Raw genomic sequence first — 10,315 nt, forward strand, 5'->3', positions numbered from 1 at the left:
TTCAACGGTGGAGTTTCTACACACCATAGATTAAGGTGTGGAGCTCTGCTGTACCTCGAGTATTAATGCAATTACTATTGTTCTTCTATTCAATTCAGCTTATTCTTGTTCTAAGATATCACTTGTTCTTCAACCTGATGAATGTGATGATCCGTGACACTCATCATCATTCTCACCTATGAACGTGTGCCTGACAACCACCTCCGTTTTATCTTCGATTGAGTGTGTATCTCTTGGATTCCTTAATCAGAATCTTCGTGGTATAAGCTAAAATCCATTGGCAGCCATTCTTGAGAATCCGGAAAGTCTAAACCTTGTCTGTGGTATTCCAAGTAAGATTCAAGGATTGAATGGCTGTGACGAGCTTCAAACTCGCGAGTGTTGGGCATTAGTGACAGACGCAAAAGAATCACTGGATTCTATTCCGACATGATTGAGAACCGACAGATGATTAGCCGTGCTGTGACAGAGCGCATTGAACATTTTCACTGAGAGGACGGGATGTAGCCATTGACAACGGTGATGCCCAACATACAGCTTGCCATGGAAAGGAGTAAGAAGGATTGGGTGAAGACAGTAGGAAAGTAGAGAGACGGAAGGGACAAAGCATCTCCATATGCTTATCTAAAATTCTCACCAATGAATTACATAAGTATCTCTATCTTTATTTTATGTTTTATTTTATTATTCCTCCATAACCATTTGAATCCGCCTGACTGAGATTTACAAGATGACCATAGCTTGCTTCATACCGATAATCTTCGTGGGATCGACCCTTACTCGCGTAAGGTTTATTACTTGGACGACCCAGTGCACTTGCTGGTTAGTTGTGCAAAGTTGTGATAAAGGGCTGAGATTACAATTGAGCGTACCATGTTGATGGCGCCATTGATGATCACAATTTCGTGCACTATATTTTTGGCGCCGTTGCCGGGGATTAATGAACAATAATTTCGCATTTGTTTCCAGCAACAACAATGCCAAGTTTGGTCCGGCAACAACACCAAGTTTTTTGCGCCGTTGCCGGGGATTGTTCGAGTTTGGACAACTGACGGTTCATCTTGTTGCTTAGATTAGGTAATTTTATTTTATTTTGTTCTTTAGAGTTCTTAAGAATGAATTCTAGAGTTTCAGATGATGTTTTTATCATCACTAAAGCTGATTGATTCTCATCAATTTAGCTCTTGAATGTAATGACCTGCTGAAGCTTATTCCCATCAATTTGGCCGTTGTATGTAATGTCTTGCTGAAGCTTGGCTAGCCATGTCTAATCTTTTTTAGACTGCAGCTTTAGACTAACATTGCATGATTCCTGGAATTCTCACTAAGAATTTTGAATCCTTTATTTTACTTCTCCATATAAATTTCGAAAAAATCACAAAAAAATGTTTAAATAATAAAAACCAAAAATAATTTATGTTTCTTGTTTGAGTCTAGTGTCTAATTTTAAGTTTGGTGTCAATTGCATGTCTTTATTCTTCTAATTTTCGAAAATTACATGCATTATATTCTTCATTGATCTTCAAGATGTTCTTGATGATTTCCTTGCTCCGATCTTTAAATTCTCTTGTTTTGTGTGTTTTGTTGTTTCTCATATGCATCTTTAAATCATTATAGTCAGTAGTATACAAACTTCTAAGTTTGGTGTCTTGCATGCATTGTTGATTTAATCTTAGTTTTCCATGATTTGTTGCATTTTGATTGTTTCTCACCATTAAAAAAAATTCAAAAATTCTTCAAAATTGTGTCTTTTCAAGTCAACAATACAGAGAATTAAAGATTCAGAACATGCAGCAGAGAAATTACACAGAAAAAGCTGGGCGTTCAAAACGCCCAGTGAAGAAGGAAAACTGGCGTTTAAATGCGAGCCAGGGTACCTGGCTGGGCGTTTAACGCCCAAAAGGGTAGTATTTTGGGTGTTAAACGCCGGAATGGATACCATTCTGGGCGTTTAACGCCGGGATGGCACAAGAGGGAAGATTTTGTTTTTATCTCATTTTTTTTCAAGTTTTCATAATTTTTCAAAATAAAATCTTTTTCAAATCATATCTTTTCAATCATATCTTTTCAAAATCAATTTCTTTCCATTTTCAAAAATACTTGCTAACAATTAATGATTTGATTCAAAAAATTCAAGTATGTTGCCTTTTCTATTGAGAAAGGTTTAATGTCTGAATCATATCTTTTAAATTTCTTGTTAGCCAAGCCATTAATTTTAAAAATCAAATCTTTTTAAATTGTTTTTCAATCATATCTTTTTAAAACCATAACTTTTCAATCATATCTTCTTAATCACATCTTTTTCAAAATTAATTTTCAATCATATCTTTTTGATTTCTAATTTCAAAATCTTTTTCAAAATCACTTTATTTCTTTCCCAACTTTAATTTTCAAAAATCATCAATCAAATTTTCAAAATTTCTTTTAATTATTTTAAAATCTTTTACTTTGATTTCGAAAATTCTTCCCCTCTTCTCACATCCTTCTATTTAAGGACTAACACTCCTCCACTATCAACAATTCGAACTCTATCCCTCTTGATAAGTTCGAATTCTTCTCTTTCTACCTCCTCCTTCTATTCTTCTTTTCCTCTGACACCTCAAGGAATCTCTATACTGTGACATAGAGGATTCCATACTTTCTTGTTCTCTTCTCTTTCATATGAGCAGGAGCAAAGACAAAAGCATTCTTGTTGAGGCTGATCCTAAACCTGAAAGGACCTTGAAGCGAAAGCTAAGAGAAGCTAAAGCACAACTCTCTGGAGAGGACCTAACAGAAATCTTCAAACAAAAAGAAGACATGGCCGCCAAAAACAACAACAATGCCAACAATGCAAGGAAAGTGCTTGGTGACTTTACTGCACCTACTCCCGACTTCTATGGGAAAAGCATCTCTATCCCTGCCATTGGAGCAAACAACTTTGAGTTGAAGCCTCAATTAGTTTCTCTAATGCAACAGAATTGCAAGTTTCATGGACTTCCATTGGAAGATCCTCATCAGTTCTTAGCTGAATTCTTGCAAATCTGTGACATTATCAAGACCAACGGGGTTGACCCTGAGGTCTACAGACTTATGCTCTTCCCTTTGGCTGTAAGAGATAGAGCTAGGACATGGTTGGACTCACAACCTAAAGAAAGCCTGAACTCTTGGGAAAAGCTAGTCAATGCCTTTTTGGCAAAGTTCTTTCCACCTCAAAAAATTGAGTAAGCTTAGAGTGGAAGTCCAAACCTTTAGACAGAAGGAAGGTGAATCCCTCTATGAAGCTTGGGAAAGATACAAGCAATTGATTAGAAGGTGTCCTTCTGACATGCTTTCAGAATGGAGCATCATAGGTATCTTCTATGATGGTCTGTCTGAACTGTCCAAGATGTCATTGGACAGCTCTGCTGGAGGATCTCTTCATCTGAAGAAGACGCCTGCAGAAGCTCAGGAACTCATTGAAATGGTTGCAAATAACCAATTCATGTACACTTCTGAAAGGAATCCTGTGAATAATGGGACAAATCAGAAGAAAGGAGTTCTTGAGATTGATACTCTGAATGCCATATTGGCTCAAAACAAAATATTGACTCAGCAAGTCAATATGATTTCTCAAAGTCTGTCTGAAATGCAAACTGCACCAAGCAGTACTAAGGACACTTCATCTGAGGAAGAAGCTTATGATCCTGAGAACCCATCAATGGAAGAGGTGAATTACATGGGAGAACCCTATGGAAACACCTACAATCCTTCATGGAGAAATCATCCAAATCTCTCATGGAAGGACCAACAGAGGCCTCAACAAGGCTTCAACAACAATAATGGTGGAAGAAATAGGTTTAGCAATAGCAAGCCTTTTCCATCATCTTCTCAGCAGCAGACAGAAAATTCTAAGCAGAGCCACTCTGACTTAGCAACCATCGTCTCTGATCTAATTAAAACCACTCAAAGTTTCATAACTGAAACAAGGTCCTCCATTATAAATTTGGAGGCACAAGTGGGTCAGCTGAGCAAGAAAATTACTGAACTCCCCCTAGTACTCTTCCAAGCAATATAAAAGAGAATCCAAAAGGAGAGTGCAAGGGAATCAACATGATCCACATGGCCGAACTTAGAGAGGAGGAAGAGGCAGTGATCGCCACTGAGGAAGACCTCAATGGACATCCACTCGCCTCTAATGAGTTCCCTAATGAGGAACCATGGGAATCTGAGGCTCATAATGAGACCATAGAGATTCCATTGGATTTACTTCTATCATTCATGAGCTCTAATGAGTATTCTTCCTCGAAAGAGGATGAATATGTCACTGAAGAGCAAGTTGCCAAGTACCTTGGAGCAATCATGAAGCTAAATGACAAGTTATTTGGTAATGAGACTTGGGAAGATGAACCCCCTTTGCTTACCAAAGAACTGGATGACTTGACTAGGCAGAGATTACCTCAAAAGAGACAGGATCCTGGAAAGTTCTCAATACCTTGTACCATAGGCACCATGACCTTTGAGAAGGCTCTGTGTGACCTAGGGTCAAGCATAAACCTCATGCCTCTCTCTGTAATGGAGAAGCTAGGGATCCTTGAGGTACAAGCTGCAAGAATCTTACTAGAGATGGCAGATAATTCAAGAAAATAGGCTTATGGACTTGTAGAGGATGTCTTGGTAAAGGTTGAAGACCACTACATCTCTGCTGATTTCATAGTCCTAGAGACTGGGAAGTGCATGGATGAATCTATCATCCTTGGAAGATCCTTCCTAGTCACAACAAAGGCTGTGATTGATGTTGACAGAGGAGAATTGATCATTCAAGTGAATGAAGACTCCCTTGTGTTTAAGGCTCAAGGATATCCCTCTGTAACCATGGAGAGGAAGCATGAAGAGCTTCTCTCAAAACAGAGTCAAACAGAGCCCCCACAGTCAAACTCTAAGTTTGGTGTTGGGAGGCTACAACCAAACTTTAAGTTTGGCGTTGAACCCCCAAATTCAAACTCTAAGTTTGGTGTTGGGAGGTTCCAACATTGCTCTGAGTATCTGTGAGGCTCCATGGGAGCCCACTGTCAAGCTATTGACATTAAAGAAATGCTTGTTGGGAGGCAACCCAATGTTATATTTATCCATTTTCCATTGTTATTTTATGTTTTCTATAGGTTGATGATCATGTAAAGTCACAAAAACAACTGAAAAAGCAAAAACAGAATGAAAAATAGAAAGAAAAATAGCACACCCTGGAGGAAAAACTTGCTGGCGTTTAAACGCCAGTAAGGGCAGCAAATGGGCGTTTAACGCCCAGTCTGGCACCATTCTGGGCGTTTAACACCAGAAATGGGCACCAGAATGGCGTTTAACGCCAGGAATGGGCAAGAAGCTGGCGTTAAACGCCAGAAATGGGCAACAGCCTGGCGTTTAACGCCAGGATTGACAGAAAAGGGCGTTTTGCATGCCACTTGGTGCATGGATGAGCTATCCTTGACACCTCAGGATCTATGGACCCCACAGGATCCCCACATACCCCACCTCTCTCTCTCTTCTTCACCCATTCACCAATCACCGCCATACCTCTTCCCCAAAAGCCCATCACCTATCAAATCCCACCATTCTCTTCACCACTCACATCCATCCTTCATAAAACCCCACCTACCTCACCATTCAAATTCAAACCACTTTCCCTCCCAAACCCACCCATAATGGCCGAACCCTACCCCCCTCTCCACTCCTATATAAACCCATCTTCCATCCTTCATTTTCACACAACCTAAACACTATTTCTCCCCCTTGGCCGAATCACTCCCACTCCTCCATCTCCTCCATTTTCTTCTTCTTCTCCGTCTTTCTTTCTTTTTTTATTCGAGGACGAGCAAACCTTCTAAGTTTGGTCTGGTAAAAGTGTTGCTTTTTGTTTTTCCATAACCATTTATGGCACCTAAGACCGGAGAAACCTCTAGAAAGAGGAAAGGGAAGGCAAAAGCTTCCACCTCCGAGTCATGGGAGATGGAGAGATTCATCTCAAGGGTGCATCAAGACCACTTCTATGAAGTTGTGGCCAAGAAGAAGGTGATCCCCGAAGTCCCTTTCAAACTCAAAAAGGGTCAACTTTGATCAAAGGTTGGACCAAGTCCTAATGGATATCACTAAGAAAAGGATGGAGCAAACAAGAGATCCCACTCATGGACATGAGCATGAGGAAATTCCTCATCATGAAATCCCTGAGATGCCTCAAGGGATGCATTTTCCTCCACAAAATTATTGGGAGCAAATTAACACCTCCCTAGGAGAATTAAGTTCCAACATGGGACAACTAAGGGTGGAGCACCAAGAACATTCCATCCTCCTCCATGAAATTAGAGAAGACCAAAGAGTCATGAGAGGAGCAACAAAGGCAAGGAAGAGACATTGAGGAGCTCAAGCACTCCATAGGATCTTCAAGAGGAAGAACAAGCCGCCATCACTAAGGTGGACCCGTTCTTTAATCTCCTTGATCTTTAATTCTCTGTTTTTCAAATTTTTATGCTTATGTTTATCTATGTTTATGTCTTATTACATGATCATTAGTGTCTTAGTGTCTGTTCCGGGGGTTACCTGAAACGTGTAGCTCGGTCGTCTTTGGAGAGGCCCGAGGTGGGGGTCAGGGACCCGAGCTTGATATGTGGAGTGGTTGGTGGTTGTACCTGCAATGACACTCCGATGCTTAAGTTAGCATGGGTTCAAGCAGATATGTATAGAGTGTGGAATGTGTGTCATACCTGGGTGTTCCAGTGTATTTATAGTAGTTTGGCCGTGATCTTCCCTGGATAAGATATTCTTATCTTATCTTTTGGGAGTTTTATCTCTATCTTTGTGGAACCGCCTTTCCCAGGCCTTTTCGGCCTTTAGGTTTTGGGCTGCGTTCCTTCTGATGGGCCTTCTTAGCTTTGTTTGTCCGAGGTCCGACCTTAGGCGTGGGCCTTGGGATGAGGTCGGACCTTTCATGAAGTTGCCGATTTGGAGGAGCTCGGTCAGGGTATGAACAGTACCGAGCTACACATTTCAGGTAACCCCCGGAACATTGGCGCCGTTGCCGGGGACCTGGAAGTCATCCCTCTACCATGGCGGACGACCCTCTCAACAATGACCACGCATCAGAACAAGAGGAGGAAGTTGACACCGGAGAACGACCGGACAGCCCTCTATCACCACGCATTCCAGGAGGAAACAAACAGAATCGCCCAAAGACATCACTCAAAAACAAAGATCCACAAAATCCCGAAAAAGAAAAGAGCTCGGAAATTCTAGAAGCAGTTCGGGCACAACAAAACCGACTGAAACAACTTGAAGAGGATATAAAGAAGCAAAAGGAAACTGAACAAGATCTGAGAAGGGAGGCTCGAAAGCGCAGAGAACTAGAAGAAAAACTACGGAAAATAGAGGCCAATCTGAAAGACCGGACAGAACGCGGCACCACCCCCGAATGCAACCATGATCCCTTCACGCAAGAGATCATGAAGGAGAAGGTACCACGAAACTTCAAGCCACCCGATATGGATCTCTACGACGGCACCACCGATCCAAGTCACCACCTCAGCAACTTCAGAAGTGTTCTCTATTCAAAAGGACAAGACAAAACATGCCCCCAGTCTACTCGGAATCAAACAAGGTAACCAAGAAACCCTCTGAGAGTACATGGAGCGATTCAACAGAGCCTGCCTGGACATACAACACTTGCCCACTGAAGCAGCCATCATGGGACTAGCAAACGGCCTAAAGGAGGGACCGTTTAGCCAATCCCTATCCAAACGATACCCGACCTCCCTATACGAGGTGCAGGAGCGAGCAGAAAAATATATCAACATGGAGGAAACCTCCCAGCTAAGAGACTCTTCTAGGAAGGAATCGACCTACCCACTCCAAGATCGAGATCGGGAACAAAGGAAGAAAGAAGAAACCAACTCGGACAAGCCACAGAAGTACCACAGCTACACCCCCCTCCGAGTCTCCTTGGTAGACATTTACAGAGAAGTATGCCACACCGAAAAGATCCCACCACCTCGACCGCTAAAACACAAGAGAGCGGGGAGAGATCGGTCCGAATATTGTGAATATCACAAGCTCTACGGTCATTCTACTAACGACTGCCACGACCTAAAGAATGTTATAGAAAAGCTAGCCAGAGAAGGAAAACTCGACAGATACGTAGCGGACAAAGGAGAAGAGACCAAGAAGAGAAGGAGGGGAGATAACGAAGATCGGGCTGAACAAACCCCGCGAACCCCTGAAAGGCACGTTCACATGATAAATGGAGGTTTTGCAGGCGGAGGAACATCCAAATCCTCGCGAAAAAGACACCTCAAAGAAGTCTACCACGTCCGAGAAGACAATCCCCTGCCCGAGCTACCCACTATCTCGTTTACCCGAGAAGATGCTCAAGGGATAATACCCGGGCACGACGATCCAATGGTAATCACCATTATCCTGGCAAACGCCAACTTACATCGAACCCTGATTGACCAGGGAAGCTCTGCAGATATCCTGTTCAAAACGGCCTTCGACAAGCTCGGACTTGAAGAAAAAGAACTAAAGGCCTATCCCACCGACCTATTTGGGCTAGGGGATACCCCGATCCATCCCTTAGGATACATCTCGCTACACACTACCTTTGGAAGAGGCGAGCAATCTAAAACGTTAAGCATCGACTACATTATAGTCGACGTCACTTCAGCATACAATGCCCTCATTGGGCGACCAACCCTAAACAAGCTGGCAGCTATAGTCTCAACCCCACACCTCTGTATGAAGTTCCCTACCGCAAAAGGAATTGCTACCCTGAAAGGCGACCAAAAACTGGCACGGCGATGCTACAACGAAAGCCTGAGCTTAAAAGGAAAAGAGGTCAACACAATAGAACTCGGGCGAGTTCAAGCCCGAGAAGATCTTCGGCCACAACCGGAGGGAGAAACCGAAAGAGTCCAGATCGGGAACACATCTGAAAAAGTAACAAACGCTGAAAAAATAACAAACATAGGAGCAAACCTCGAAACAGGCCTAAAGGAGGACCTCATAACCCTCTTAAGGGAGAATTTCGACCTCTTCGCCTGGAAAGCCTCCGACATGCCAGGCATAAGCCCCGACTTAATGTGCCATAAGCTATCAGTGTACCCGGGATCCCGACCTGTCCAACAAAGACGCAGGAAGTTCGGACCCGAACGCATGCAAGCAATAGAAGAACAAGTACAAGCACTACTAGATGCAGGGTTCATTAGGGAAGTAAAATACCCCCTATGGCTCGCAAACGTAGTCCTGGTAAAAAAGCCCAATGGAAAATGGAGGATGTGCGTCGATTACACGGATCTCAACAAAGCCTGCCCCAAGGACCCATATCCACTACCAAACATCGACGCCTTAGTAGACGCAGCCTCAGGCTATAGATATCTCTCCTTCATGGACGCATACTCGGGATACAATCAGATCCCGATGTACGGACCCGACCAAGAAAAGACCTCGTTCATAATCCCAAGGGCAAACTACTGCTACGTAGTAATGCCCTTCGGGCTGAAGAACGCAGGGGCAACCTACCAGAGGCTAATGAACAAAGTGTTCTCGGAGCACATCGGACTACAACTAGAGGTGTACGTCGACGACATGCTGGTAAAGACACAAAAAGACAGAAACTTGCTGATCGACCTCACCAGTGTCTTCGGCACCCTCAGAAAACACAACATGAGACTCAACCCGACGAAGTGCACCTTCGCCGCAGAAGCCGGAAAATTCTTAGGCTTCATGTTGACTCAAAGGGGCATCGAAGCAAACCCGGACAAATGCCAAGCGATACTCAATATGAAGAGCCCGACGTGTGTCAAAGAGGTACAACAGCTGAATGGAAGGCTGGCCGCCCTATCAAGATTCTTGGCAGGATCAGCGATAAAATCACTACCTTTCTACTCACTCCTAAAGAAAGGGAAACCCTTCTCGTGGACCCCGGAGTGCGAAAAAGCCTTTCAAGAATTCAAGGAATTCCTCGGGCAGCCACCAATCCTAACCCGACCTTTAAAAGGGGAAGAGCTCGTACTATACCTCTCGGTCGGACATCGAGCAGTTGCTTCAGCATTAATTCGAGAAAATGACCAAGGACAACACCCCATATACTTTGTAAGCAAGGCACTACAAGGGGCCGAATTAAACTATCAGAAAATAGAAAAATTCGCCTACGCCCTGGTATTCACAGCTCGGAGGCTCCGTCCCTACTTTCAAGCCCACACCATCAAAGTCCGGACAAATCAACCCATGAGACACATCCTACAAAAAACAGACCTGGCAGGTCGAATACTACAATGGGCGGTGGAACTGTCCGAGTTCGACCTCCACTATGAAG

At 43.2% G+C, this 10,315-nt stretch overlaps 1 non-coding gene across 1 annotated transcript; it reads right to left on the reverse strand.

Moving 5' to 3' along the window:
- Window positions 1-3,205: 3,205 nt before the first annotated feature.
- LOC127747136 (small nucleolar RNA R71) lies at window positions 3,206-3,313 on the reverse strand. The gene has a single exon (XR_008008940.1). It is a non-coding gene; the product is annotated as a small nucleolar RNA R71 (small nucleolar RNA).
- Window positions 3,314-10,315: the final 7,002 nt, after the last annotated feature.

Source organism: Arachis duranensis, chromosome 4 (genome assembly GCF_000817695.3).
Source record: "Arachis duranensis cultivar V14167 chromosome 4, aradu.V14167.gnm2.J7QH, whole genome shotgun sequence".
Taxonomy (NCBI): domain Eukaryota; kingdom Viridiplantae; phylum Streptophyta; class Magnoliopsida; order Fabales; family Fabaceae; genus Arachis; species Arachis duranensis.